At 42.6% G+C, this 7,024-nt stretch overlaps 1 non-coding gene across 1 annotated transcript; it reads left to right on the top strand.

Annotated features, from left to right (window-relative positions):
• The first annotated feature begins 5,267 nt into the window (after positions 1 to 5,267).
• Positions 5,268 to 5,339, top strand: TRNAA-GGC. Its single transcript has one exon. It is a non-coding gene; the product is annotated as a tRNA-Ala (tRNA).
• Positions 5,340 to 7,024: the final 1,685 nt, after the last annotated feature.

Below are 7,024 nucleotides of genomic sequence, written 5' to 3'. Positions count from 1 at the left end.
CAGCTGTGGCTCTCAGAGCCTCATTTTCCTCATCTGGAGAATGAGGATAATAAATTCTGCCTCATAAGCTTGGAAGGAGGATTTTTTTGTGGAAAACAAATGAAAGTGTGTGTAGAGTCTGACACTTAGCAAGCCGGCACTCTATTAAAGGAAACTGTCACCATCATTGTTTTTCTTTTCTGCCCTAAGGCTCAGAAGGATAGCATTAGAAATATCGGTTCTCACTGCACAAGCTGGGAGAAGGCGTTCTGCAGCGTGGAGGGGACCAAGCCAAATGCATTATCTGAATGTAGACTCAATAAATGTCCTCTGTGCTGGTAATAATTTTTTTGGCCCCATCACAAATCCCACATTCTTCCCATGAGTAAGACTGCAGTGTCATTGTTCACCAAGAAGATGGGTGGCTTCTGTTTCGCCTTTAAAGCTGATGGGAGATCAAGCAGAGGATTCCAGTGGGATCTACTGCCTTTCATAAAATATTTGTCATCACATTCTGTCAAATCTACCATTGTAGTATGCCTCTCAGATCCCCTCACTTGCATCCATCTCCACTGTCACTGCCCTAGACGGGGCCTCTAACACCTCTCACCTAATGACGGCAGCACACTCCTAACCGCCTCTAAACCTCCTTTCCCGCCAACTCCTTCTCTACCCCCCACTTAGAGCAATCTTTGCAATGCGCCCTTCTGATGGAATCTCTCTTGTTTAAAGACCTTTCAATGGCGTCAAACCTTTCAATAGTTCCTGCTGTAGGATGGTTCTATTAGTGTCTCTTCATCTACCCAGTTGAGTTCAGTTCAACAGATCTTTATTGCTCATCGGCTTTGGGATGGGTACTGCAAGAGCTAGTAAATGGGACATAGTCCTTTCCCTTCCAGAGCCTACCTTCTTGAAAAGAGAGGCAAACAAGCAATTTCAAGGCCTGGGTAGGAAATTGGCAAAAAGGAGGACAGGGGTTTCGGGTGGAAGAAGGAGAATGAGCAAAGGTGTGAGAGTGCGTGCAAGAACTGCAAAGCCATTGGATAATAAAGGGACAGGTGTGAGGACAGAGTGGGGGACATACGGATGGGCAAGTAGGCGGGGGGAGGTCCAGGTTATGCTAAGAAGTTTGGACTAAATCTGATAGTGATAAGGAGCTGTTGGGAGCCTTTGGCTGGGGGAGAAACAGGATGATGTTTGCATTTGTAAAAGATAGCTCTGGCTGCTTGGTAAAAGAAAGATTATAGTGGGTCAGGCGTGGAGGCAGGGGAAGCTATATGGAAACTAGATTATTTATGACTGTCCAATTACCCAAGCTAGAAACTGCTTAGTTTCTCTTCCCCCTCTTCATCATAACCAATAATCACATCAAGTCCTGTCAGCTCTACCGCCAAAATTGACTTAATCACTCAGCATTTATTGAATCCTTCTATGCATCAAGTGCTGTGCTTGGTGAAAAAGAATCCGCTTCTCTCGTAAGAGAAGCTGATTGTCTTTGGGGGGAGACAGATATGTAAATAGATACATTTGAAATAATGTGATAAGTACTCACTGGGTGCTATCCAAGCTGGAGGCAGGAAGAGGGAGAGAGAGAAAACGAATATCTCTGCTTGGGGGGAATGAGAGGGAAATCAAGGATCCACGGAGATGAGGTATGAGTTACATCTTGAAAAATGAGTAAGAATTCCCCCCGAGGGAGGAGGCTGGGGAGAAGGTACTGCACAGGATGGTAGTAGCTCCTGCAAAGACATGGAAATGTGAATGAATAGAGCTTGTTTGGGAACCAGCAAGAAGTTTGGGGTCACGGGAACTGGAGCTTAGGTTATGAAAGGAGGCATAGAAAAAGATGAGGTTGGAGAGGAAGGCCAAGTTGGAATGTGAAAGCCCTTGTTTAAGGCAGTGGATCCTGGGGTCGTGAGAGAGTTTTAAGCTAAAGGATGTGGTCTGATCAGATTTGTGACTTGAGTCCCTATTTTAGGCCATATTCACTTATGGCCATCTCTTCATTCTCCCTAATGTTGCTCTGTTAAGGCTCTTGCACTTTCTCATTTATAGGATTGCAGTGGTCTCCTAACAGGTCTCCCTGTCCCAGGAAAGCCCCCTGCAGTTTATCCTGTGCTTTGCCATCTTTCTAAAACCCCTGTCTCTTCCTGCCATTCTGCTGCTGCAGCCTGCCAGTGGCTCCCCATCGCTGCCAGGAAAAGTCCTTGAATGCCCAGCATGGCATGCAAGACCCGAACGTTCCGGCCTGTGCTGCTTTCCAGCCTCACCTGCCATCCCTTCTCCCATCCTTTTTCCAGCCTGTACCTTTGGCTGTCCTTGCTAACTCCAGGACCCCCAAGCCTGCCAGGCACGTTCAGGGCTCCCCAACTCTTCTCATGCTCCTCCCTCACAGTCTATGTGAAATGCCCTTACTGGAAACTTCTCCCTAGCTTTCAAGAATCAACCCACAAGGCAAATTCCTTTGATCTTCCCTTGACTCCCTACAGGGAGAACAAATCCCGCTTCCAGATAATTTCACTCTAACATCTTCGCTGTAGACATCTTTGCCGCAAGCATTTTTGCCACATAACTAATTGGCTGTGAAGCAATTTTGCCATGAAAGATTAAAAAAAAAAACTGGCTGACAGTTTTCGGTTTGATGGTTTGATCTCATCTGGTTGAAATGCTCTAGCATTTCCTCCGGTTAGTGATGTTATTGATGGCTTTACGGAGCTGACAGCTGACGGATGATGATTTGCACCAAGAGTTGGTTTCTCATTTGGACACACACTATATTGGAGGAGAACAGGGTAGAGGGCCTCGAAGGCGCAGACTTGAACCCACATTTCCCACAGAACTTTGGAACATCTATCAACAGACATGTGACAATGTGCCAAGAACACACAACAGTATAGAGGCTTTCACAACACAATACAGAGCTCAGTTACAAATATGTATCCTAGCATTTGAAAACCGATACCTGTCTTAATGAAGGAGGACATTTTAGCAAAAAAGAAAAAGTGTGATACAAAACGAGGAGAGGGATCAAGTGAAAAAAATGTATAAAATGCTGTGAATGGAAGACTTGGAGGGCAAATACTTAAGGACTACCCACAAAATAAAATCAGTTATTTGTGCAGTATTGCCATGAATCTACACACATTTTAAATGCATTCATTTATCTTGTATTTCACAATAGTCTTTTTGCATTTTGTTATTCATTTTTCATATTTTATTATGTCATCTTCAGTGTCTCTCTTATTTTTCATTATTTTATCTTTCAGGGCCAAATTGCGTACAGCCAATTATTATGTGGTGAAAATGTGAAGTCTTTTTAATTTTGTTATTTATTGTTCATGTTTTATTATGTCCTTTTTAATGTCCCTCTTTTATTTTTCGTTATTTTATCTTTTTCAGCAAGATTACATTACAACCAATTAGTTATGCAGTGAAAATGTTTGCAGCGAAGAGTCTATGGCAAAGATGCTTACGGTGAAAATACCAGACACACATATCCCTTCCCCTCTCTGGGCTCCCTGGCATCTGGTACATGCTGATATTAGAGCATACATCTTATTGCCTCCTAATTGTTGCTCGCAGGGCTGTCTCCCAGGCTAGACTGTAAGCTGCACTAGAGGATAAGACCATATCACATTCCTCTTATAAACTCAGCTCCCAGCACAGTGCCTGGCATACACTTAGAAGCCAAGTTAAATTTAAAAAGTTAAATTAAAGTTAAATGAAGGTATTGATCGTCCTGTCCCTTTTTTGTCTAGAATACTTATCCTCCCCACCAAGCAACTATTTACTGTTAAGTGGATGTCACTCTTTTCTGGGCCAGATTTCCATTCCTAAGTCACTGCAGCTATTCTTTTGAGCCAGCTGGAGAGCCAAAGGCCCATGGCTCCGACTTCTCTTGGGTTAGACAGCAAGGGCTTCAATGTCCAAGCCACGTGGTGACTCAAGCACCCGCCGGACTCAGCTTGTAACCACCGGTGTGATAAAGCCGTGCAAACTGCCATTTAAATGTTCCCCCATCCCATTTACTGCTGTATATTTTCGGGCCTGAGCGAAGGACAAACACACTTGTAGAGATATCTTGGGGCATGGCATAATGTCTGTGCTTCGGCTGGGATTTTTCTAAGGATAGCCATACAAGTGTTCCAAAGGAGACTGCAGGAAACCAGAGAAAGCCATGTCCACTGGTATAAGGGCTTCTTGGGGCTCCCTCTTAAGCAGAGGAACAATGAACCCCCAAACAGGGATTTACTGAACGATCAGAATCCCCAGAGATCCTCACATTTCTCAACTGTAGATTTAACTGTCCACTTTCAAGCTCCAAGAAAAAGTTCAAATGAGCTTAAGTTCTTCCCTCCCTCTCACCACCCCTCCTCCAAACTTTGAAACTTATAGCAGCTGGTAGGAGCTTCAGACTACTAAGTCCAGGGCATTCCCTGGGGCTTACAGCATGAGTAGAAGTATCTAGAGCCTCAGGAGCCAATTCCTGGAGGGCCTTCTGGGGCATCTGGGAGTCTCCGGTTACATGGCAGACTGCACTGGTCACTGATACTGAAGCACATCCTGGGGGCTGACATTTTGGGGACAACCTTCCATTGATTTAAGGCCAACCTGAAAATGTCTCCAACTATTGATGTCTAAGGATTTGGAGACTGAATCTTAGAGTTGGGGTAACCAGAGTAAAAAAAAATCCTACTTGCATCAGTTTTATTACTCATAAAACGATCTTAAGATTCACGTGGAGAGAAAGGAGTGGGCAAAGATAGGAGTTTGTCTATATGGGGTAGAAGGTAGTTGGTAGGTCCAACGAAGGAACGGGAACAAGGATTAAAGGGCAAGGAGATGACTGTAGAGGTGTAGGTGGGGAATCACCTGTGGTTTTACAGGGAAAATAGGAATTATTATCTCATTCAAGGGGGAATAATTGAGAGGTTTGGGGGAACCAATGTGAACATTTCTCTGACCTACCTGAGAATGAGGCTGGGACAGGTCTGGGTCAGCTTTGGGATCTGCTGGAGAGGAAAGCCAGGCATGGGCAGCAAACACTCTTTCTTGATTGTATTCTTCTCCTAGAGTCTTGGCGAATTTTATCTTAGACTCAAGGCCCTTCAGTCCATATTTATGGTATGTCTCTATGGCCCATCTCTATGGTATATTTATCTTGGAAATGAGTTTAGAAACAATTTCTCTTAGAAAACAAAAACAGAAAGCAAAACAAACAAGCAAAAAAAATTCAACTTAGTGCTGTAGAGGATGAAGATGGGAGAAGAAAATGCATTTTTGGGGTGGGAGGTATGGCTCAGTGGTAGAGCTAGTGCTTGGCATGCATGAGGTCCTGGGTTCAATCCCCAGTGCCTTCTATAAGGGGGTAAAAAGAAAAGAAAAAGCATTTCTCATATTGCCTAACTGCTAAAAAAGAAATAAAAAAGACCAGTAGGAAATGGCAGAGTTAGAATTTTCTAAAGCATGAACACCCATCTGCCATACTGATTTTTTTGACCATAACTTCGTAAAATATTTATTGAGCCCCTATAATACTACACTAGAGGTAAGTGACTTAGGCAAGGCCCTACCTTCAAGGAGCTCAGTCTACGGGAGGAAACTCATGAATTAAAATACAATGACAGGACCATGAGTTTGTGATTGGGGCAGCCTGGGCCATAGGAAGTAATGCCCATAAGCACAGAAGTAGGTCTGTGTGTTGACAAAGGATGTATCTGGGATCAGCTGCACTTCGGGTCTTCTGTTCAAACCATAAGTTTAGGTAGAAAAGAGGTGCAGCTGAGCTCTGCAGTGGATCCAGGATACAGCTGCTAAGTCTAACTACAGTTCTTTTGGCACTGCTAACTGGGCTGGATTCTGCCTGGCGGCCAAAGACTGCCAAATCTTGATTTAAGGCATTGACTTTCCAAAGAAAAATAGCTATAATGAAAATAGCTTATGTCTTACATAAACTTAGCAATATAACAAACGTATTACCTTTGAATAGGACCCATAGTATTTTGTTACATATGAACTGTCACACTGACTTAAAACAGTTATTTCTTGCTGTCTTTTATCTTATTTCTGTGAGCTTTATAATTTTAATAGCACCCTTTTGACTCTACCTGATGATGAATTAATTTTAAAACTTGTCCAAAAGTACCTTCCTCAACATTTTAATCGTTTAGCTTTGCCTTCATGATCTTAAGTCACAACTTTCCTGAGCTATGGCTTCATCAACAACAAACTGCATACAATGAAGTCCAAATCACCAGATAGCTGTAAGGTTCAAATGAACTCGATATATGTGAAAGCAGGAGCCTATCTGAAAAACCGTCTCTGCTTTGAATCTGAACGAGAAGTCTTATAGCCTTGGATCTTGACCCCAAGCTGCTCTGTCCTGCAGGAGTGTGATGACTACGTGAATCTTCTCCCCAGATAAGAGCATGAAGAGGGCAGAAGGCAAAGAGATAAAGGTGACCTGGCTGTGACAGGGTACCCTACGGACATGGCTTTTCAGGCTAGTATCCCTTAGCATTTACCCTACTCCATCCTCTCACCTTCTCCCTCTATTATTCACTTGGTTAAAAATGTTGACCTCACTGGAAGAAGGATGCTGTTCCTTTAGTTTAAAAAATTGGGGAGGGCCCTGAAATCATGAGTGCCTTTCTTATAGAAAAGGGTTTTTGGACTTGAGGACAGCATCTGGTACAGTACATATAGGGTGTTTGTTTGGAGCCCAACTAACGACTGATAATGGGAATAAATGAAGTATTTCCTGTATGTTACAACACAGATATATAAATGTAACCATGTTTACAATTTTTAAAAATCCAGTTCATAATGCATTTGGACAGAACTGTCTAACTTTAAAGAAAACATTATGCCTTTAAAAAACGTTGAAGTTAAAACATCTATTCAGTTCAACAATCTAAAAATACTGAGTTAAGCAGTGAATTAGTGACTGGCAAAACTTTTCACTAAAAATAAAACAATTTGATAATTATATTGAATTTTCTTTCTGAATTCAGCAGTTCAGAATTAAATCATATTGCTTAATACT

The sequence above is a fragment of the Camelus ferus genome, chromosome X (genome assembly GCF_009834535.1).
Source record: "Camelus ferus isolate YT-003-E chromosome X, BCGSAC_Cfer_1.0, whole genome shotgun sequence".
Taxonomy (NCBI): Eukaryota; Metazoa; Chordata; class Mammalia; order Artiodactyla; family Camelidae; genus Camelus; species Camelus ferus.
This window is presented reverse-complemented; position numbering and strand designations above follow the sequence as displayed.